The sequence below is a fragment of the Eucyclogobius newberryi genome, unplaced genomic scaffold, assembly GCF_026437365.1.
Source record: "Eucyclogobius newberryi isolate DKJ021-1_F unplaced genomic scaffold, fEucNew1.0.hap1 SCAF_8, whole genome shotgun sequence".
In the NCBI taxonomy this organism is placed as follows: Eukaryota; Metazoa; Chordata; class Actinopteri; order Gobiiformes; family Gobiidae; genus Eucyclogobius; species Eucyclogobius newberryi.
Genome location: NW_027316500.1, coordinates 11,533,179 through 11,558,255, shown reverse-complemented (window position 1 = coordinate 11,558,255; position 25,077 = coordinate 11,533,179). Strand labels below are relative to the sequence as shown.

General features: G+C 41.3%; 1 protein-coding gene across 1 annotated transcript in view; it reads right to left on the bottom strand.

Moving 5' to 3' along the window:
* Nucleotides 1–25,077, bottom strand: part of macrod2 (mono-ADP ribosylhydrolase 2) — a 583,152-nt gene that overhangs the window by 150,379 nt on the left and 407,696 nt on the right. The window lies entirely within an intron of this gene.

Here is a 25,077-nt window from a genome sequence, read left to right as displayed (position 1 = left end):
TCTTCAAATAAAAGAGTGGCAACATTTTGGAATGGGGGAAGCTTCACTCAATTACACATAACGCACAACGTCTGGGCGGCAGAGCTACAGCGTTTTCTATCACCATTTAATATACAATAGCCTAGAAAATATTCACCGGAGTATAAAAAAATGCAAAATAGAGAAGAAAAAAACATATATAAGTTGTACTGGAGTATGAAATGTGGTTGCAAGTGTGAAAATAACAAATAATATCACATATAAGTCACTCTGGAGTATAAGTCGCATCCCGGCCAAAACTATACAAAAAGGTGCGACTTATAGTTCGGAAAATACGGTATTTGTTTTGGGACAAAAGGTTTTGCATAAAGAATCCCACATAGCGTCTGCTTCAGTAAATCCTATTGCGGCTGTTTTTGTGTAACTCCCGAGAGGTGTGAATTCATACTGTTTACGTCCATACGCACACGCACACACGCACATACACCCACACACACACACGCACACACACGCACACACACACACACACACACACCCATACACAGGCACACACACACACCCATACACAGGCACACACACACAGGCACGCACACACACCCATACACAGGCACGCACGCACGCACACACGCACGCACACACGCACACACACACACACACACACACACACACCCATACACAGGCACACACACACACCCATACACAGGCACACACACACACACAGGCACGCACACACACCCATACACAGGCACGCACGCACGCACACACGCACGCACACACACACACACACACACACACCCATACACAGGCACGCACGCACGCACACACGCACGCACACACGCACACGCACACGCACACACACACACACACACAGATAGAGCTAGTGCTACTGCTCTTTCCCTGTTGTTGACATTAGACTCATCACTACAATTAGGGAGCTCTGTTTAACACGTATTTGAACAATATGTAGCAGGATCCATTATGTCATAGTTTGCATTTTGTTGCCAGAGGGAACAGTCAATTAGTCCCAGGAGGGTTGAGGCACCGGGCTTCCGTAATAACCACAAGATGAATATACAAACGAGAAGATTGATCCAGTTTTTAGCCGAAGGGCAAACTTAAAACATTCTAAACCTTATTTTTTTAGGCTATGTGGGACTCTGAGGACCTCAGGGACCGGCCTCCTGCTGGTGCCCTGAGTCAGGACAAAACATGGGGAATCTGCGTTTCAGTTTTATGCAGCTAAAATCTGGAACAGTCTTCCTGAAGATGTGAGACAGGCTTCTACTCTGACAATGTTCAAATCTAAGCTAAAAACTGTTTTGTTTAGCTGCGCATATGACTGAAAGGATTTTTTCTTTGCACTCTTCTCTTTTGTTTGTGATTTTATTAGTTTAGAAAATCAGTTGGATTGATAATTTTTAATTTAGTTAATTTTATTGTATTTCTGTTTCTGTAATTTCTTTGTGATTTGAATGCATTTTTCCTGCTGTGAAGCACTTTGAATTGCCTTGTGTATGAAATGTGCTCTACAAATAAACTTGCCTTGCCTTGCCTATGTGGTAGGAAAAAACACATCAGTCATCATTGTAACATACAAACATAGACAGAATTAAGACAGAATGAACCCCCATCAACAACGACTTTCTGTCACAAAAGTGTGACTTTGTCCTCAATAGCGAGCGCTGCCAGAAGAGTAAACTAAATCTGAAAATGTACGTATCAAAATGTTTAATGTTTGCAGACGATTCAGATTAGAATATCATGGCACCTTATGTTCCCACCTGTTTCTTAAAATACATTTAAATAAAGGTAACACACTAACTATTATGATAAATCTCTTGCAATTCCCCCAGGTACATGATGGATAACTCAAGCAAATAAAACTAAACATTGTAAATATGTCCATGAGGTTAAGCGCAAAATGTGCATATATTTATGTTTGTCTATTTCAAGATTATAAAAAGTAACCACCTTGTAATAGTCCTGGTTTTGTAGCACTTTGCGGCAGACATATTATTCAAGGACGGCTTTATGGCTGAAAATAGTTTCATTATTCTTCACTTCTGTGAGCAAACATATTATGATGCATAGGCCTGGCTGTAAGCACACCCATTTCACATTCATCTTTTTAAGTATATTAATAAACAGTAAAGTGAAACAGATTTTTTCCAAAGGTCCCATTTGTCCGGGAAAGCAGCTGAATACGGGCTTTGATTTTGTGCATTCATCACAAGGCGTGGCCAAGGCTGGATTAATATAATCACAAATGAGAAAAGATGCTCACAAACTGATGAATGTGGAGCAACCAGATACTACAAATATTAGTCACTGAGCAACAGTCGTACGTCACAGTCTCAAACAAACCCAACAGTTTGTTCTACCACCGCGACTGTGTCAAGGCGCATTAACAAACATGGCTTTATTACAGAACCAACACAATTATAATAGTCCATTTAAAAGAGGCGAATGACGCAACCAACAAGTAATAATGGAGATGGAACTGTAGGCATTTTTATACCAACAATTTAGAACAATAGATACAAAATAACATTTTCTAGAAGTTTTATTTTTCCACATTTTACTTATAGTTTAAGGTGAGACACTGCAGGTGCGTAGGAAAAAAAAGTCTAGTGTTTTTTATCATGTTAAATAGAAATAAGGCATTTTATGTGTGGAATGCCAACAAATTTGACACATAAATCAGTGAAATGGACAGAGTAAGGTTGACATTTCTCACTTCATTTTGTGGACATGTTAGATAGAGAAAAATGTAGAATCGATTTTGCATCTTTGACTATTTTACCATAAAAAAAATAATTTAAGTTACAATATCTCATACAAATGCAAGTGGATTAAATTATATGAATCTATGGAGTGGTACATTGTGTGATTGAACATACACAATAATGAAAAATATACATGAACAAATGAATGTCTTCAGGTGGCAGTACTCCTCATCCCTGAGCCGCTCTGAATATACAGTATGAAATGTGAATCTGCATGTATTTCCTGCAGCCCGAGCGCTCGCTGCTTCCAGATGCAGAGCTGATCGCCCTTGCTCTGGCGCAGAATAAGGGAGTTTGTGTTCTTATTTACCAGTTTCCCGGTCGAGCCTGTCAAGATGAATCTTTCTTCTGTGGCTGATTTAAATCTTTTACCGGCGCTCTGACCTTTCCACATGAATGTCTGCCTCTGACACAAACCACACATGATGAAGAGCTGAGATGCACGGACGTTTTTAGACTGTGCCCTCAGTGTGGGGCATGTGAGCAGATGAGAGAAGGGAGGACATTTTTAAAGAAGGATCAGGCAGGAAATGAACCTGGTGTCTGGTCAAAGCTCCAGCAAGTATCAAGGATGTATTCCATTATGAAGAGGGAATAAATGGAGTTAAGATACAACAGTAGTTTTTTTTTTAATAGATTTGATTTTACAGCTTGAAAAAGAAAAGAGAACTTACCTCATTAAAGAAAATGCTGTAATTTCAATTAATTAAATATATTATTGTAAAGCTAATAGGTTTGCATTTTTCTATTTTTAATATATTCATATATATTAATTTAATATTCATTTGTGGAATGGAAAACTGGTTTGGTTCTAAGCCCCTGAAAAATAAACAAATCAGATAAATATTTAAAACTATTCTAAATTAAATTAAAATAAAACAATATATAAAACAAAATACATTACAACAATTTTCCAGGGATCAAAAACATTGAGCTGGTTTATAAGGCTATACAAATAAATAGCATAATATCTATACAAATTAAATTAAAATGTATTTTTCTAACGCCCAAAGTCACAGCATCTGAAAACAAACCTGCAGAAAATAAGTGATGTGTACTATTTAAGATGGACGTTACAGATTTACTCAGGATGCACTTTTTCCTGATGAAGCCCTGGAGTTAAACTGTAGTTGACGCTGCCAACATCGTTCTGAGCCAATGGCCTCGTCAGCTCTGGGCCAAAATGTCACGTGTCTGCACTAAAACCTCTGCTCCCGAAACTTTACCGCTTCTGAGAGTTTGGCAATAACGAACCCACAGTAAAATCAGTCACAATCACTTTTACTACGTCCATGCTTAATCCAATTTTATGTATTGATTTGCGGTGTATTAAATTATGTAAGCATTTAACAGGACATTGTAAAAGATGACATGTAGAATTTGTGGCAAGTCACGGATGCAAATGCCATTAAGATGTTTAAACAGACAGTTATTGCCAAAAGTGAAGATGTGCAATAAAGTGCAATCGGAAGAGCATCTTGGCAGAGCATGACTCATATGTCAAATAAGATCCACGTACTCAGCATTGCATTTAAAATCATTCTAAATTCAACTAATATGATTGGTGAACAAGTAGGGTCATGTCTCTGCAACGTTTTACTCCACAAATTATTTAGAAATGTTAATGGTTTTAAGTTCTATATATTTTGGTTAATCAGACATTATAATATTATTATGATGTCTGATTAACCAAAATATATAGAACTTAAAACCATTAACATTTCTAAATAATTTAAGATTAAAAAGGACAGAAAATGAGCTGCAAAATGAGTTAAAACGATAAAACATTTAAGATAAGATAAGATAATCCTTTATTGTCCATACATGGGGAAATTTCTTTGTTGCAACGCAGGTAGATACAGAGGAAACAGGAAGTTTAAAAAACACTCTTAATAGAAGAACTCTTATAAACAAAAACTCCTATAGACAAAACCTGTCATTTCCTAATAAGGAATGGAGGGGAAAAATAAATAAAGATACAAATAAAATGATAAAAATAAAACAAAATAAAAAACAGCTAGCGTAAGACAAGACAATACTAATTATATGTACCACTTTATAAACCGTACCACAATCTGACAATGACAGGAAAAGGTAAAAGAAAGAATAGCAATATCACATTTACTCACATGCAGACGAGGTGGTGCCTGTCAGTTTCCATAAATCTCCTCATTGTAAAACAGAGCTGTACATTTTGAGCAGACAAATGATTCAGTTTTCTGCATTTTTATGACAGAGCACACACCAAAAATATACCGTTCACTAGTGTAGGCATCAGAGGGAGAAGCTATATAAGCAAAACTCATTTTTCATTTACTTTGAACATCAAGGCTGGGCCACTGATGTAGAAGTTGTTTTGACAGTTGTTAGTGCACCTTGCCTTGCACATATGCTAACTTTGCATGAGGCCTGGTGTTAATAAGGACATCCAGCGGTATATCCAGTCATGACCTATGATTCCCGGTTTAGGTTATTATTTCTCTCTCTGAGCGCTCATTAGGAGTGAGCCAGCATGTCCGCACAGCGCTGGCATGGGCACTGCACCTGACATGTTGGCTTGTTGCTGATTTTCTTTGCTTTGGGAGTGTTCTGAAATTGGTCACAAGGGAAATTATTGTGTTGCTGGAACTCCTCCCCAATCTATCACATCACTTAAAAACTAGAGCACCTTTCCACTCTGCATCTTTTCTGCAGCTCATAGGATTAAATATAACACAAGCTGGCACTAGTGATTATAGCTCGCAACTCTGCTTACATTCCATTAATGGAGGTGTTAATTGTGATCAAAAACATATGGAAGTTAATTTTGCATTTTCTCTCTGACAGTCTCACATCTTATTAATACAACAATTCACAGACTTCAAAGTGTGACGGAGAGACGGAGCTCATGAAATAAAGCTGCTGAAAGTCTGTGTGCCTGCAGCGCTCGCACATTTGTTCAACCAGCAGGACAGTGACACAATAAAGATGGCTCAACCTGTGGAGGACTGGGCCTGTCCCACTGCAACTGTCCCCCTCACAGCTACAGAGGACAATGGGGTACCACACAGCCCCCCTCACAGCTACAGAGGACAATGGGGTACCACACAGCCCCCTCACAGCTACAGAGGACAATGGGGTACCACACAGCCCCCCTCACAGCTACAGAGGACAATGGGGAACCACAGGCCCCCTCACAGCTACAGAGGACAATGGGGTACCACACAGCCCCCTCACAGCTACAGAGGCTCATGGGGTACCACACAGCCCCCTCACAGCTACAGAGGACAATGGGGTACCACACAGCCCCCTCACAGCTACAGAGGACAATGGGGTACCACACAGCCCCCTCACAGCTACAGAGGACAATGGGGTACCACACAGCCCCCTCACAGCTACAGAGGACAATGGGGTACCACACAGCCCCCTCACAGCTACAGAGGACCATGGGGTACCACACAGCCCCCTCACAGCTACAGAGGACCATGGGGTACCACACATCCCCCTCACAGCTACAGGGGACCATGGTGTACCACACAGCCCCCTCACAGCTAGAGAGGACAATGGGGTACCACACAGCCCCCTCACAGCTACAGAGGACCATGGTGTACCACACAGCCCCCTCACAGCTACAGAGGACCATGGTGTACCACACAGCCCCCTCACAGCTACAGAGGACCATGGGGTACCACACAGCCCCCTCACAGCTACAGAGGACCATGGGGTACCACACAGCCCCCTCACAGCTATAGAGGACCATGGGGTAGCACACAACCCCCTCACAGCTACAGAGGACCATGGGGTACCACTCAGCCCCCTCACAGCTACAGAGGACCATGGGGTACCACACAACACACTCACAGCTAAAGAGGACCATGGGGTACCACACAACCCCCTCACAGCTACAGAGGCTCTCGGGGTACCACTCAGCCCCCTCACAGCTACAGAGGACCATGGGGTACCACACAACACACTCACAGCTACAGAGGACCATGGGGTACCACACAGCCCCCTCACAGCTACAGAGGATCATGGGGTACCACACAGCCCCCTCACAGCTACAGAGGACCATGGGGTACCACACAGCCCCCTCACAGCTACAGAGGCTCATGGGGTACCACTCAGCCCCCTCACAGCTAGAGAGGACCATGGGGTACCACTCAGCCCCCTCACAGCTACAGAGGACCATGGGGTACCACATAACCCCCTCACAGCTACAGAGGATCATGGGGTACCACTCAGCCCCCTCACAGCTACAGAGGACCACGGGGTACCACACAGCCCCCTCACAGCTACAGAGGCTCATGGGGTACCACTCAGCCCCCTCACAGCTATAGAAGACCATGGGGTAGCACACAACGCACTCACAGCTAGAGAGGACCATGGTGTACCACACAGCCCCCTCACAGCTACAGAAGACCATGGGGTACTACACAGCCCCCTCACAGCTACAAAGGACCCTGGTGTAGCACATAGCCCCCTCACAGCTACAGAGGATCATGGGGTACCATAAATCCCCCTCATAGTTACAAAGGACCATGGTGTACCACACAGCCCCCTCACAGCTGCAGAGGACCATGGGGTACCACATAGCCCCCTCACAGTTACAGAGGACCATTGGGTACCATAAATCCCCCTCATAGTTACAAAGGACCATGGGTACCACACAGCCCCCTCACAGTTACAGAGGACCATTGGGTACCATAAATCCACCTCACAGTTACAGAGGACCATAGGGTACCACAAATCCCCCTCACAGCTACAGAGGACCATGGGGTACCACACAGCCCCCTCACAGCTACAGAGGACCATGGGGTACCACACAGCCCCCTCACAGCTACAGAGGACCATGGGGTACTACACAGCCCCCTCACAGCTACAGAGGGTCATGGGGTACCACACAGCCCCCTCACAGCTACAGAGGACCATGGGGTACCACACAGCCCCCTCACAGCTACAGAGGACCATGGGGTACTACACTGCCCCCTCACAGCTACAGAGGACAATGGTGTACCACACAGCCCCCTCACAGCTACAGAGGACAATGGTGTACCACACAGCCCCCTCACAGCTACAGAGGCTCATGGGGTACCACACAGCCCCCTCACAGCTACAGAGGACCATGGGGTACTACACTGCCCCCTCACAGCTACAGAGGACAATGGTGTACCACACAGCCCCCTCACAGCTACAGAGGACAATGGTGTACCACACAGCCCCCTCACAGCTACAGAGGCTCATGGGGTACCACACAGCCCCCTCACAGCTACAGAGGACCATGGGGTACCACACAGCCCCCTCACAGCTACAGAGGACAATGGTGTACCACACAGCCCCCTCACAGCTACAGAGGACAATGGTGTACCACACAGCCCCCTCACAGCTACAGAGGACAATGGTGTACCACACAGCCCCCTCACAGCTACAGAGGACAATGGTGTACCACACAGCCCCCTCACAGCTACAGAGGACCATGGGGTACCACACAGCCCCCTCACAGCTACAGAGGACCATGGGGTACTACACTGCCCCCTCACAGCTACAGAGGACAATGGCATCCTCCACTTTCCTCTCACTGCTGCAGGACAACACTGGGGGCCCCTTGCTAAGTAAATAACTCCAGACTAAGGAAGGCGTCCTGCAGCTCCCGGTCCTGGCCTGTTTAGGGAGTTGTGCATATAAATCACAGCTCGAGAGCATCTGTAACAACAAAGCTGTTATTATTCCAGAGTTGAACCGTGTGGGCTTCAGCTCTGCATCTCACTGTGAATCCTCTTTGTTGACTGCTGTAAGCACATAGGTCATGGTGTTTTCTGAGCACTTCAGCTGCTGTTGTCAGGCAAAGCACAACATGCTTATGGATCAGACCATTCAAATATTACACATTAACACCTTTTTATTTTGCATAATACCACACTGCATATTCTAATGTGGCTGCTGATTGTTTGAGTGTCATTATGGCAAATGGAGGATGAAAAAAAGCAGCGAATGAGAAATCTGAAACCTAATGGTCCAAGCTTATGGCCCAGGGGCCATATATTTTAAATGTGCTTTGATCAAGAGGAAGTATTTTTTCAAATACAGCCGTCCAGCAGTCCATTAGGGCTGAACCTTTTACATGCTGCAGCCACTCTGTGGTCAAGACATTAGGAAAAACATTATAATTTTGTAAAAGCAGTTTGCTTTTTGCAACCTCCTCCCCGACTCAGCACACTGAGGCAGTGGACAACTGAAGGAGAGAGCCTGTGGCCATGTTTGAACATTTAAATCTTAAAGTAAAGACAAAGCAGAATTTTAACACAGAATTAATATTCAATTGATATAAGTTCAAAACAAAAAGAGGCCCTGGCTGTGCAGAATGTCAGGGACATTCCACACTAAGCTGCTGCTGGACAGTGGAGCTGCACAAAACCACTGGGCCTTGACCGACTCTACGGCTGATCGAGCACAGCTCACTCTCAGGCCTTCAGCGACTGTTCTCACACACATTTTAAAACAAGCTCTGAAGAACAAAACATCTGCTATGTAAAATTAAATTAAGTACTGGTAGATCTGTCAAATTGTCTATTTAGTGTTGGGATTATTATGAGACAAAACAGATAACCGCCAATCAGGTTACTGACAGCGTAATGAGAAAATATCAATTCAGATTTTCATCTATTCATATTTTCTCTGTGACCAACTTCATGAAATCAAATGTTCTGAATTAGGATTATATTGTACTTTATCACCCAGTAGAATAAAGAGAATAAATTGTGTTTGACTTGAAAATGATTACAGTTATCCATTCATAAATTCCTGATGACATCCTGTAAATGTAACCCAATGTGCATACAAAATCAGTCATAAGTATTTATAATTCAGCATGGATTAAGTGGTCTGTAGTGACATTGATTTCCCCAGTGTTAAAGAATGGACCTGCTCAAATGTCATGATATCATAACACGCTGAACTGGGACATACGGCTGCTCAAATGTGTGCATGAAGCTCGATGAGACATGACATTACAGACATTATCTCACTGACCACTGCGCACAGATCGACATCAGTGTGACGGACAGCTGGCCCTGGGTAAACCGTGGATGACTGACAGAGGACGAGTCTGACACCATTCTGACCAAAAGTATCAGGGATCAGCTACAGGAGTGCACCACTAGTCTGAGAGTTCAGGTTTAAAAAATAATATATTGCCGACATCCCACTGAGAGGTCTTATTAACATGATGGCTGATCAAATACAAAAACATTTAGAAAATCTATGTCTTCAACTTCAGATTATGAGATTTCTTAGCTCTTTTTTACAGCAAAGTTAAAATTGTTTTCCAGCAGGTTCCTGTTCTGCAGCACTGGGCAGAAGAACGTTGATATCATAAACACTATAATACTAATACATTCTGGAGTTCACAGTCTATGAGTAAGTGTAACCTTCAGGCAAAAAGAGTGTGCCTATTTAAAACTGGCATCAAAGCTCCTTGTACTCCAAATAGATTTACAATATTCAGCTGCGCTTCTTTAGTAGCTTTGTAACTTTGACAAGTAGGAGATTATGTAATTTACCTTGACATGTTTTGACGATAATTTCAGTCTTTGGAAGTGAGGCTTCTGACAAAGACGGAAGTTCCCGTTGAAACATTAACTGGAGAAACGTGAGCTAGATAAGCCTCATGCCTGTGGAATGATCCAGGCAAGGCAAAACCTCTTCATGGAGACAGACATGTAGAAGACCCTCCACCAGAGAACTTTGGCTTTCAGAGTTCTGGTTTTAGAAAACTAAATCATTCATTTGTTTAGAAAGCATGTTTTGCATCAGTAGTGCTCCTCTACTTGGATTTGGTATTAACGCACATCTACTGGCAATAGTGGGAATTAACAAGAAGAAAGAAAAAAATAACACTTTCAGCAACGTGGCCAGTATACTAATGTAAGCAGGCAGTTGAAATTAACACAATTTGACACAATTTAATCTTAAAAAACTGCAAGAGACCTCCAGATTTCTACCTGTGAAGGAGCAGCCCACCGGAAATGTTGATTTAGATTTCTGAGGCTCAGAGCACGACGACCTCGTAAATTAAACAAGCTCGGGGGATGTTTTTGATAAGGGAACAGCGTGACATGGTTAAGTGCTGAAAAAGAAAACTGTGGTACCCCAAGAAAACAAAATATTTTAAATCTGCCATGGACCCACAAAGCAGAGGCTGTCTTTACTTAGATGAATGTATTGAAAAAGCAGATGATATGTGACTGACCGTGGCCAATCCAGTTACATGTCTACCCGGAGACATTTTGAGTTATTCACAGATTCTGAAAGTGTGAATTCAACGCTTTCCAATGATGTCCCACTCATGTAGATCTGATAATATTTGAGTAAGTTGTGGTCATTTGAATGTATACAACTCTCAAACCCATTCACTGAGAAAACGGCTTCCAAAGTTTCTCACCGGAGTGAGCCCAGAGTCACAGGGGGGGCGGGGCTCATTTGCATCTCATTGAGATAAGCCCTCCCCCCTGTCACACTGACACCACCTTCCCCTACAGCTGTAACTGAAGACTCAAGAGGAGTGTTGTTATTGATGGTAACTGGACTTGAATCAGAATTAGAAGTTACTATATTAAAATGGAAATACTTGGATTACAAAAGGCCCTGAATAGAATCAAAGAATCAGAATGAGAATAGGGTTCATTGCATTTGTCGATAAACATAATTCACAGGTAGAAAAAATATTATTTTTTCAAACTGAGTCCAGATGACTACAACTGAAGCTTTTTCTACTATGGAACACGCCTGGACGAATGAGGGATTACACCGACATAATTCACAGGTGATTCAGTGCACCAACAATGGTGCACTGAATGATTCAACACAAACAACAAAAAGATAAGATAAGATAGCCTTTAATGTTACAACGCAGTAGATACAGGGGGAAAGGACAGTAACTTATAGGAAGTTTAAAAAACACTATTAATAGAACTCTTATAAACAGATGCCAGGGCCAGGTATACGAACTGCAACGGGTCCATGGCTTTGAATATATGAGATAATAGATATGATATGTACACCACCAGAGTCCAATTACATCAGAGATCACATCCTCATCCTCTTCTTCGTCTGTGCACTCTTCAGTGCTGTGACTCTCGGCTCTTGGCATCAAAGCTGTAAACAAATAACAGGACATTTAAGAAATGGCTAACTATTTCACATGAAACACTCATTAACTAATTTTTTTTTTTTTAACACAATGTGAGAGTTTCAATCTAAATACCTGAAGTGCTGATAGCTCTTGATCTTTGGAAGCCGTCTGAAGAAGGGACTCAGATGCTTCTGCCAGTCCAAGTTCTTGACAAACACTTTCCATCCGCCGTTCCAACAAGCTGTGGGATATTGAGGTGAGACTCAGGAGAGCTGTTTTCCACTACCTGATGACAAGGGCGACACTGTAAAAAAATGAGAACAGAAGAAACATATCTTAAGCAGAGAGCAGCACTGAAGTTTTGCCAGGCTAATGTTTACACATTACAGTAGTCAAATAATATAAACTAACCTCAGCGATGTCTTCCAAAGTGTCAACCCTGGTCTTCATGTATGCTCGCTTGATAATCTGATGATCTGTGCGTGGCCTGCAGCTTCTGATGTGTGGGAGAAGCTGTTTCCACAGTGATCTGAAGCTTGATATACAAACTGCAGGCTCACCTGAAAAACAGATGTTGCTTATGGTTAATTATTCTCTAATCATCAAAACACGAAAATCACCAAAATAATGTTTTACACTTACCACGCTCCTTAGCAGACTTCACGTAGAGACAGGTCATGTCAGTCAGGGTGTCTTTGCCAATTCTGAAAAGGGGGATAAAAGGATTAGGGTTAACAGTAATATGGGAATAACACGCTTCACAGATAACAGTTCACATTGTGACGTTAACGGTGTATTTAAGATGCAAAACGCGGAGATATTGGGACATCTGCCATCGGCTAGCGATGCTATCTATCTCACTTGAGATAACACGGCTCGTAAAAGCAAAACACTTGCAGAACAGCACACCAAAACATAAACATACACTCGAGTTTAAAACCGGCGCACATTAAAGTGATTAAAAGCGGGTGTTTTAGTCGCAAAGCTTACCTGGTTCAGCCGTCCTGTTGTCTCTTCCAACACCGTGCACAGAAAGACACACAGGAAGCTGATAATGGCCAGGCAAGCGCGTGATTGGTTCGAGTGACGCAGTGCGTAAGCCACGTGACCAGAAGTGGTATCGGGAGTTGTAGTTTTTTTCTCTTCCCTCGCCGAAAAATAACCCGATAACATAGCAAAGTTTAGCTTACAACTTAGCTCCGAATAGCTGCGTTTAGCTCCGGGCCTAACAGCCGGTTTAGCACCATAAAAGAGACACAAAGCACGACCCACGGGTCAAGAAATACTACATAAGTATATAATTTGTACAGACAAAACGCCGAAAAATAACCCGATAACGTAACAAAGTTTAGCTTACAACTTAGCTCCGAATAGCTGCGTTTAGCTCCGGGCTGTGGGGGTAACAGCCGGTTTAGCACCATAAAACAGACACAAAGCACGACCCACACAACCCACGGGCCAACCCACGCCGAAAAATAACCCGATAACATGGTGATAACAGCAAGTAGTCACATTAAGCCCGTATTGCAGAGTGCACTGAAGCAACATGTTAGCTTAGCATTAGCTCCACCGGAGCAGACAAGTAAGATTCTAAAGTGATCACGAGACTGCCTTAAAACACAGCGTTATTAAAGCAATAATTTAGTTGTAAAGTAAAAGTGTACCTGAGTAAACAGTTCCGTTGCAATGTAGTCCAGGAAATGTAAGCTCTGAAGACTGTGCTCTGCAGACGGTCTGGAGTAATGAGAGGAAAACACGGAGCACGCAGCTGTAGCCATGCGGATCACAGCTGATTGGTGGAAAATGTAAACAACACGTTGGCTAGAAAAAGGTGACGCCCCCCAGGAGAGCAGGAAAAAGACCCGAAAACTCCACATTTTTAACAGCTTAATGTATACGTTTAAGACAACCAATAGTGTTATCTGAAGCACACAGGGGCTTATTCATAACTTCAACTAGCACATTCTGCAAAAAAATGAAAATCACAAATTTGGGGGAAAAAAAGTAAAATGCTGTTTTTCTCAGTTTCACCGAGGCCGACATGGTCCGACAATTGCCGTGGCGAGTCACATATGTGCGTAGTGCATTAGGACTCATTAGCCGGAGGGTAAATTACACGTGGGCATAAAGACATATGTTATCAAGGCAGGAAAAGCGCCAACGTGCTTTTATAAATTATCTCAGAGAAAAGTAGAAATATAATAATGATGTGAAAGGGACAAGCCGTACAATATCTCTAACTAAGCGAGTCACATGCAGATCCCAAAAACATCCACTGTCTTTGTCAAAATGGAGATTAACAGCAGAAGGAGTGAGGAGGTTTGAATATCCAGTAATCCCAAACACATCCTCAGATTTGTAACGTACGAATAGATATAACTGACTAGATCATTAAAATAAATTGTAAAAATTGGACTGGATGGAAAAATCACATCACAACACATCAGACCATCAATATAGACATTTACACTATTTACACTAAGTTTGCAGTAAACATACAACATACAACAATGTGGCAGACATTAAAGTTTTCTGGTACCCGACCAAAGTTAGGACACTATAAGGGATGCATCCATACCGAAACCAGTTTTGTGTCAGTGCCGATACTACAAAATATTTTGGAGCAGCAATCCATCCTGTTTAACTGCTTATTTTATAATCTATTCAGTTACATTAGATCACAGTGCAAAAGATGACACGTAGCGCTGGCATGAAGCAGCCACATTGAGGATATAAACACAATTATCGACTTAATCACTTGAATATACATGCCATATGTAATTCTAAAGGTCAGGCGTATATAATTCAGGCATTTATTTTCCAATCTGTACTAGCATCTTTAGCCTCATTAGCAACTGTTAATGGAAGCCGCCTGGGTCAAACTTCATAGCTTACACCAACGAGGTTTAAATCTTTGAGTTACTTACAGTAGTAACATATGACGAGAATTATAATTGGGAACAAGTTTGGTTTATTGAATAGCATAAGCCAATTAAATGCTCTTTTGAGCACTGTTAACATACAAATAAAACTGTAACGCATTGACCTTATTCCGCCCCGCTCACTTTTGCCACTTTTTGCATCTGATCAGGACTTGCATTGTAATTCCACTTTCCGTCGAGCGGGAACTCCATTCACTTAAGTGGAGAACTAGGGAAAAATCTTGCCACTAAAATATGTTATAAAGTAGATTGATTTGTGTAAAATGTCCAATATTCATGTGACCAACAAGTCAACAAAGCACCAATTCCCTGGGCGGCCTGAAAACTCATTTTTAGTCTGTGTAGCACTTATTTTCTCTCAAGGTCGGCAGCTCTATGTTAACTAATACAACCAGAAGGATGCCCCAAGCAAGCTTCCAGAATAAAATTAATTACTAATAATTATTAGTGGTAAGCCCTTTTATGTTACCTTCTTCTGTTGCGGAGAGACTATACTGAGCCTATTTAAAATATTATTAGCCTAATCGGTCTCAAGCATATTATTATAATGGTTTTAACGATCTGAAATTTTTAGGAGTATTTCCGATGACATATGCCTCCCCTATGTCGGTGTAATCCCTCATTCGTCCAGGCGTGTTCCATAGTAGAAAAAGCTTCAGTTGTAGTCATCTGGACTCGGTTAGAAAAAATAGACGTTTCGACTCTCATCCAAGAGTCATTGTCAATAAAAGAATTAAGGTCGAGAACTCCGATATTTATACTATTCTGTGGTAAGTCCATCCCATTGGGAGGAGCCTTCCTAAAGAGGAAAGAGTTGTTTGTTTCAACAGAAACTTACCCTCTTGGTATCTACCGAGCCTATTCAACCCTTTAATGGGCTCTTAGTCTCCCCTTTGTCCTTGTGAGACCCTGGCTCACCCACCCTGAGTACCTGATTAGCATCTAAATGTCCTGGTACTGGTCCTCTACCTCTCCAGGGGTTCAGGATCCCATTGTAGACTACAGGAAGATTGAACCTTAGACCTCTGTTTCTGTTTAAAGAAGGTTTTTCTCCTCTTTCAAACCATCTTTTCTCCCTGCTTAAAACCTTCACCTCACCGTCTTCAAACGAGTGATTAGAGGCTTCAAGATGGAGATGCACGGCGCTCTGTGGTCCTGAACTAGTATTTCTTCTGTGCTGATAGAGCCTGCATGGCATGGCTTCCCCAGGATACAGTCTGTAATACAGAGGCCGGTCTATCACTTCCTCTTTTTCCAGCCTTTGTAAACAGTCTATCTGATCGTGGAACAATCATCGATTGTTCCACGATCAGAGGAGAGGACGGGAAACTCCAAATAGAAGTATATAGGAAACCTACACACACGGACCAGTATCTGCTCTTTGGTTCCAACCACCCACTACAGCACAAGCTGGGTGTGATCAGAACCTTACAACACAGAGCTCAAGGTGTGCCCACCAGCTCAGAGGGCAAGAAGAAAGAGGAAAAACATGTCCGAAATGCCCTCTCAGCCTGTGGTTACCCCGCTTGGGCTCTCAACAGAGTGAAGAGAACCAAGAAGCAGGACAAAAGGGAAACTGAACAGAGAAGGAAGGGTGTTTCTATCCCTTATGTCTCTGGCCTGTCGGAAAAACTGCAGAGAATTTTTAGACAACACGAAGTCCCTGTTTATTTTAAACCAGGAAACACTTTAAGACAAAAACTGGTTCATCCTAAGGACAACATGCCGACTCAAAAACAGAGCAATGTAGTTTATTCTATCCAATGCAGTGAATAAAGTTGTAAAGAACGTTACATAGGAGAGACTAAACAGCATCTGCAAGAGGCTCTATCAGCACAGAAGAAATACAAGTCCAGGACCACAGAGCGCCGTGCATCTCCATCTTGAAGCCTCTAATCACTCGTTTGAAGACGGTGAGGTGAAGGTTTTAAGCAGGGAGAAAAGATGGTTTGAAAGAGGAGTTAAGGAAGCTATTTTTGTTAAAAAAGAAAAACCTTCTTTAAACAGAAACGGAGGTCTAAGGTTCAATCTTCCTGTAGTCTACAATGGGATCCTGAACCCCTGGAGAGGTAGAGGACCAGTACCAGGACATTTAGATGCTAATCAGGTACTCAGGGTGGGTGAGCCAGGGTCTCACAAAGACAAAGGGGAGACTAAGAGCCCATTAAAGGGTTGAATAGGCTCGGTAGATACCAAGAGGGTAAGTTTCTGTTGAAACAAACAACTCTTTCCTCTTCAGGAAGGCTCCTCCCAATGGGATGGACTTACCACAGAATAGTATAAATATCGGAGTTCTCGACCTTAATTCTTTTATTGACAATGACTCTTGGATGAGAGTCGAAACGTCTATTTTTTCTAACTGAGTCCAGATGACTACAACTGAAGCTTTATCTACTATGCCTCCCTTATAAACATATTTGTGGGTTTACTAGCTAAAAAGAGGAAACCCACCCGTGTCTGGGTGGGTTTCCTCTGGGAACTCCGGTTTCCCACATCGACCAAAACATGGAAAAACAGGAAGTTTATTCCTGACCAAGCCAAACTCAAGATATGGAGATGGGTCCCCTGGCGCTGCACTCCAGCGACCACTTGGTCAAATGCAGAGGACAAATGTCCCAACGGGGACAATAACGGCTAATCTAATCTAAGTCTGTGTTGGTGGTATGCATCTGTAGGGCTGCATGTACTGTACAGTTACTGTACTGTACAGTTAGCTACTTTTCTATTGGGACATGAGTTATTGTGAAAGGGTGAGCACCAAGTTAGTGCTGCAGAAAAGGCATTAACATGTGGTCAGTGAGGTGCAGGCTGAATAAATATGGCTTTTGTAGTAGATTATTCTTAGCTGCAGCCCGTTGGTCATTGAAGCATATTTCTCAGCAGTGTCAGGACTTTGGATATGAAACGGCCCAATCCCATAAGAGATAGTCTCCCCGGCCTCCAGGCAATTGGCAGCCTTTGAAGGTTGACTGACTGCACAGTGACAAAGTCATTATTCGCCAGCACAACAACCATATAAAAGAGCGTTACACTCAGAGGATGGCGCCGCAGACATATGCCTCACTGTTTTCTGCTTTACAGCTCTTTATGGAGAGAGCAGGTTTATATAGAACACAGCACTAACTTCAAATGACATAATTGAAGAGAGGTTGAAGTATACAAAATGACTGTGTAAATCTGGATCATTTGTACAACAGTTTTTCAGACACTACACAAGGGCAGTGCAATTTACTAAATTGAATCAGACTTAGATATTTAGTTATTTATTATGACCTTCAAATCAAAACGACATATCTGGTAGTTTTGTTAGATCTTAAAATACACCAAATAGAGTCGTGCCAAAACAGCGCCCCTGCAGGTCTTGTCTAAATTACGAGCCAAGTCAACAGAGATGTGCAAAAAGCGATTCATCACGAGTTGTGGAGATTCCAGTCTTACTCAATGTCCAATTTATATCATAGATCCAGGAATTTACTGATGATAACAGCCTCACGCTGCTCAAAAACATGTGAATTCACAATAAAGAGCTAGTGTTGAACTAAGGTTTGTTTAGGTCCAAAAGGAAGTGACATCATGGACAGCGGGAATGTAAAAAATAGTACATTTATAATCTATTGTTTACTTAATTTAATGATACATCTATAACGTAATATATTAAAATGCCATAATAAAATTAAATAAATACAAATTTGCCTTTTCACATTTTATAATCAACTTTTTTAAAATCGTTTCTGGCATCTCAACACTAGGCCAAATATCTAACTTGGTGTATATTGCCCATTATGCCTCTTTATCTGTATAAAAATCAAACAAAGGCTTTAGAAATCTCATCATTTGCTTAGAAAATTGAACGGATTGAGGGAGGGAGAGAGTATCATCAGAGTAGGCCAATAACTGTGTTAATGTGTCAATTAATCAACCTGTCCTCTAAGGAAAACTGAAGTTAACGGGACAGGTCAGATTCAGGAAGGAGGAGTCAGGTTCTCGCATCAGGGCAGGATTTTTGAGAAGGGGTCCTGAAAATTAGAGACGGAGAAAACGGGAGGCAGATGAATTCTGGGAACATAAAGTGTGATTAGGTCCTGGAAGGTCTTTGTGCTGCTCACAGAAGGAGGACAGAGTTCTTACTTACTGATTCTGGAAGCAGCTTTTATCCTGTCCAGAGATGGACTTGTACAGCAGATGTAGGACAAAGTCAGAGTGCGCTCACTGAGTTATAAAAGGTGAACAAGCTGTGTGTGTCAAGGATTTAGAGTATTATATGAAGGACATAACTGGATATGGTCCACCTCCACACAGACTTGTCAACCCCCTCATTCAGGTGTAAATTGGATTCATAATGTAACATACCACCTCAGCATCATGCTCTTAGTCAATCATCACTAGGGATGCAGACCTAAACCCACGTTCAGGTTCAAGTCCGGATTCGAATCCAGAGGTTTAGGTTCAGGTCCGGACCTAATGAGTCCGGCTGAACTCGTGCCATTTTAGCATAACAGCCTAACACAAGCTACTTCGCTAAATTAAGTTGAAGACACATGAACAAGGACTTAACTGCATATTGAAATAAACTCAATTTATCTGGTTTATTCACTATTAACAGAAGTTACAACTTACAAATCACAAGCTTCTAGCTAACACACATTCATGTGTTTTACTTGAGGAACAACTTCCGAACAAGAGCAAGTTGAGTATTGGTATTGGGGCAGCTGTTTCAGCTGATACTATGTTTGTCAAGTGTATTACTGGTTTGACTGGGCTGTTCCCACACTTGAGGTTTAATGCCTTTAGATACATTTCCACTCTTTAATTTTGCAGATCCATTGGCATCAAAGTCATAGCAGTATCAAAAATAGAATATGAAAATATTTTACACTACACACAATACATGATATTAACAGCATTAAACACAGGACCATATTTAACAATTGTAGAATGCAAATACTATTACAAAATATAATCGCTCCAGCGATTAAACAATATTACTTTGACTTAGTATTTACTTAGATGTATAAATATATATATTGCACATTAACCCACCTAAATAAATGCTACATCACACCACAACATAATGCAGTTATTTTATTCATATTGTAGCGACCCTAGTCTGTAGTGCGTGTGTGCGGTTCCTGTTCCATCACCATGGTTACGGCCAACAATAACCAACTCTGTTCAAGAAATAAAGTGACAACTTGTGCGCACTAAACCAGCATTACTGACCTGAGCGAGAAGTTACAATATTTACACCCAAACCAAAGCACAACCCGCTCCTTTAACGTCTTAAACTAACTCACGGAGCGGCACAAGCGGCGACGCACGCGGCGGCTTCAAACGGTTCAAATAAAGTCAGTCTTACAGCTGCCGCTTCAGTGTTCGGCCTCTCGCGTCTTTAAACTCATTCAACGAACCGGCTTCAACTTCTGCCGCGGGGAAGACGCGTGAGTCGCTGATGGCTCCGGGCGCGCCATTGACAGCGATGTCAGTGTTTACGTCTTTTCTAGCGCAAATTTCGCGATTTATGGAAGGTTTCAGATGGTTTAGATTCTAGAACGTAAAGGATATAGAATGTGAGTGGTAGATTTTTAATGAGTCCAGAACCGAATCACCGGGGTTTCGTTTTTTTTGGACCTGAACCGAAACGTTTTTACAAGTCCGGATCCGGTCCTGTGGAACGGTACACATCCCTAATCATCACACATCATACCATATGATGGATACAAGGCAGTGTGGAAATACAGTGCACATAAATAAGAAGCACATACAGCACTTGACATAGGTTTTATCTGGCACTGTGCGAGTTGGAATGATATTGTCCTGCTCCATTCAAGAGCACAGCTGTATGAAGCTGGTTGGAGAATGAGCTCCTCTACTTCTTTATTGTCCAGAGTGAGAGCAGTTTGTGACAAACAGCCTGTAAATAATACCTGTGGATAACACTCCCACCCCAACAGCACCTGTCTGACCTTGTCAGGGCTACAAAATGTATCCTGCACATTTCTGTCAGTGTTGTAAGTGAACAGGATTCACAAACACTGCAGGAGGTTCTGGTCCTGTCTGAAGTAGTTGCTGCAACACCTTATCATTGTGTATCTGCAGATACATAGTATAATGAGACAGAGCTCATATAAAATTATTTCTATTTCAATAATTATATATATTAGAAATATGTAAGTACCAAAAGTGTGTTATGTGTGGGCAAGAAGTAAAGAATCAGAATCAGAGTTTCATGAGCTGCATGTAGAGCAGAGGTCATGCTAAATAAACTGACCCAAATGACAAAAACTACTGTTTACTACAGATTTTGATAGATTCTACTATCATAACTTAAACAACAAGCATTTTGATGTGATGCAGACCTAACATTAATGTCTCAAGCCTTAAAGGTGTGGTGGCTCATTCAAACCATTCGCCCTTCATGTAGTCTGTGACCTCCTGCTTCGTACAGATATATAAAAAAGGTTAAGATAGAACAGATTTTAAATGATTGACAACATTAATTAAATGTATAATTTATATCCCAAGACAACCACCCTATGTTACTAATTGTATTGATAATGTTACAATGCGTCACATGACTCCTGTATTGTTTTTATTCAGGCGATAAGTATTATTTATGATTAAATAATTCCTCATAATGGCATTTGTGTGTGAGTTACACATGAAGACCATCAGGTGGCATAAGAGCATCTAAAAATGTATTTAATCATTGGTGATTCAGGTCTTTACATTATATATTTGCAATAATATAGAATTAAATATGATCTCACTAGAGAAAGTGAAGTGAAAAAACAAACAATGAGAAAAGTAACAAAACGTAAGTATTTAAATGGATATTATGGTCATTACAACAATTACATGTATTTATTATTTAAATTGTCCCAAAGCCACAGACTACAATAAAAAGTGGATGTTTAAAAATATGCAGATTACATTCTTGCGGCCCCTGTAGTCACTTCCTGTTGGGACATAAGTTTAACACTAGCTCTTTATTGATTTATTGAGTGATGCTGTTCTCACCAGAAAAGAAGTTTTTTCTTGGATCTGTGCTACAAATTGGACATTTTGGACAGTTTGGAATCTCTTTTCACGTCTCTATTGACTTGAGTGTAATTCACACAAGACCTGCAGGGGCGCTGTTTTGGCACACGAGATACAAATACGTATTTTGAGCTCTAACAAAAGGACCAAATAAGCACAGTAGTGCTTAATAAGACAGTGTGCTTTTTAATGTTCACAGCCAATCCTCTGTTAGTAAAAGCATGTGTTTGAAACAGAATTCACTTTTAAGGAATTCATCTATTTATGATGTTAAATGACAACTATTAAAAGTTTCGTCTGGTTCATATTCAGGAAGTTGATATTGAAAGTCATTCTTATTTGTTTTTAATACGACAAAATAAAATTGAATCATATCTACACTTCATTTATTCAGACTGGGAACCTAGTAGTAAATGGCTGAAAATGCTATAGTCAAATGGAGGTTTGTGTTGTGGATAGCGCGTTATGAAAAATGCAAGCTTATGAAAAATACCTCTTGGGGAATTGAATTATGGAGGCAGTGAAAACACATACAATATAACAAACATAAGTCACATTATTCATCTGGTCTGTGGATGATTAAACATAAGCTCTTATCCTGCCCATGGTAAATATTATCATCTCTGTTAATGTGGTGCATAACGTCCCAAATTGCAGCACATCAAATACAAACTAACACTGGTTCACAGGCACAACCTCATTAACTGCAAATCAAAGCATGTCCAGTACTTGTGTGCCACTGACCCTTAGAAGCATGTGAATATAGAATTATTATCAAATCAATGTTGCACTTTCTCCAATAAAGGATTCTCTTATTCTTGTGTATTTTGTAAGGGAGAACTGAAATGACGTAACTGGAATAATTTCTTTATAAGCTTGGGATGCTGTTATCATCTTAGGAAAATGAACATGATAAACAACATCTATCTTGGGAATTTATTAAAATATATATATTGAAAATATAGGGTTGTATGTATTTTGCACTGTACAAATTACTGTGTTGACCCTGTTATTTGATTTGATAACACTAGGCAATGCAACAGAGTGAAGAGCATAAAGGCAAAAGAGGGAATTGGACAGGGGAAGAATCTTAAACTTGGATTATACATTAATTCTGCACTGAAGGCAACGGAGAAGAAGTGCACCATATTGAGCCTGTGCATGACGGGCCTGTGTCTGCAAAAATTACAATATGTTGCTGTGCAGACCCTCGTGGATGTGTCAAGCATAAACCGAGCTTTAAAGGCATAAACAGCACTGCGGGACTGATGTATATTAGCCAATGGCAACAGTCTGGCATGTTTGCAGCATGTTCATTAACATGCACTCTCCCGACCAAATAAACAAATAATAATAATCATTTTATTCAACTGATTTGTACTTCAACTTTTCATGCATTAGAAAACACAGTCCAACACATTATAGTTTATCAAGTCTTTCCATCAAGTTTGTTTATGATAGCTTGTGTTTTTTCCTATCTGAGTTAAAGGGGCATATTTCACCTTTTCAGGTAGAAGACACACCGCCTTTTAGTTTCTACTTGCTTGGAATATTCCATAAGCCACAAAGTTACAGCTCAGGTTTGTGCAGAGTCAACTGTGCTCGTAGTAAGAATTTTAGCTTTAAGATTCTTTTAGCAAAAAATACACTTTTAATTGAATAAATGTTAGCTAGTAAAGCTTCATGACATAAAGTTGCAGAGCACACTTTTAATGCAAACAGACTAAAACAATAACAACCCATTGCAAACTTCAGCAACAGTTAACATTGGAAAGTAGTTGAAATCCTTTTTAAATTGCCGTTTTTATCCTTTCAGACCAGAGGCAGACGCGGCCTCAGTTGTGTGCTTTTACTTTAAACCTGTGCACTACATAAACCCATAAATCTGAGCTTGCCCAGAGGTAAGAGCGAACCAGCGCTAATTAACAGGAGCGGGATGAGGGGTCAAGGCACGTGTTGTATTAGCGTGAGAAAACACTATTTGTTTTATTTACGGAATACTGTCCGCCGCGATGGAAACAAATAGAAGTTAGTATCACCATGGGCATAATTACAAACACACAAGAGGGACAAACTATGAGCGCCGCGTTGGCAAAAGTAAATCACGTTATACTGCTTCTTTTGCATACAATGACGATCTAATAGGGCGACCACAAAGCAAGGGCGTTGATCTGAGCCGTGTTAGAAGGACTTTGCTCCAAGGACGTGGTAAGCCGAGAGGAGGTCAGTACTGCTCGTGCGGAAACCTGGGGGCCCCTGTGATGATGGTGTGGTAGCAGTGGACTCTGGAGAGATAGGATTAGGGACATGAAGACTGACAGCTTCTCTTTGTATTCATTTGATCCTCATTTTCTGCATAATGGCCCTCAGCGCACAGACCAGTCGCTCCCTGAAGGTGTTCTCACAGGTCTAAACTCATCAAGCAATGGAAAATGAGAGGGAAATGCATTATAATTTCAAATCCTCTGTTTGGATACTTCAAATCAACTGATAAAACGTTCTTATATTGTTTTAGTAGTTGCATGGACGTGTGGCGATATTGTTGTTTTCCTACTTGACAGTAACCAGACATGTGCAAAACCACTAACCACTGTACCACTGGGGAGCACAGTATTGTCATTTTTCTTCTCGATGTTGTTGCTTATGTTGAAATCAAGTTTTTCCATATTTATACACAATCTGACAATCTGCCCTTAGACGCTTCTTGGGGGCACGTTCCAAGAAATTGTCACAAAAATGTAGACTTTTTTTGGTATGCTCCAACAAACTCTGTATATGTACTGTATATACGGATGTACATGATCGAGCAGGCAAAAAGCTCCAAGGCTCTCTTTAAATCAAGGTCGACACATTTTGTTACAACCAACATAGGAATTAAGGTATTTAACTATGTGATTTGAAAATAGACAAAAGTGAAAAATATATATCATAACTTTGCTATTGCTCAAAAATATCTTGCAAATCATATATTCTTACTGTGGGCGGCCTCATTACAGCACTGTTACACAGGCTGCATAGTGCACCTTTAATAAACAAAAAAACAATCCTCTTAATGAGCTAAAGAACAATAATGAATGCATGTTGAGAGATGCTCTTCAACTGCAATACATTTTAAAACACTAAATACAAAAATACTAAATAATCTATGTGAAGGAATACAGTTGCATTGTGGGTATAGACATTAAACATTCACCTGCACCACAATTATTAACATTTGGTCATGAAA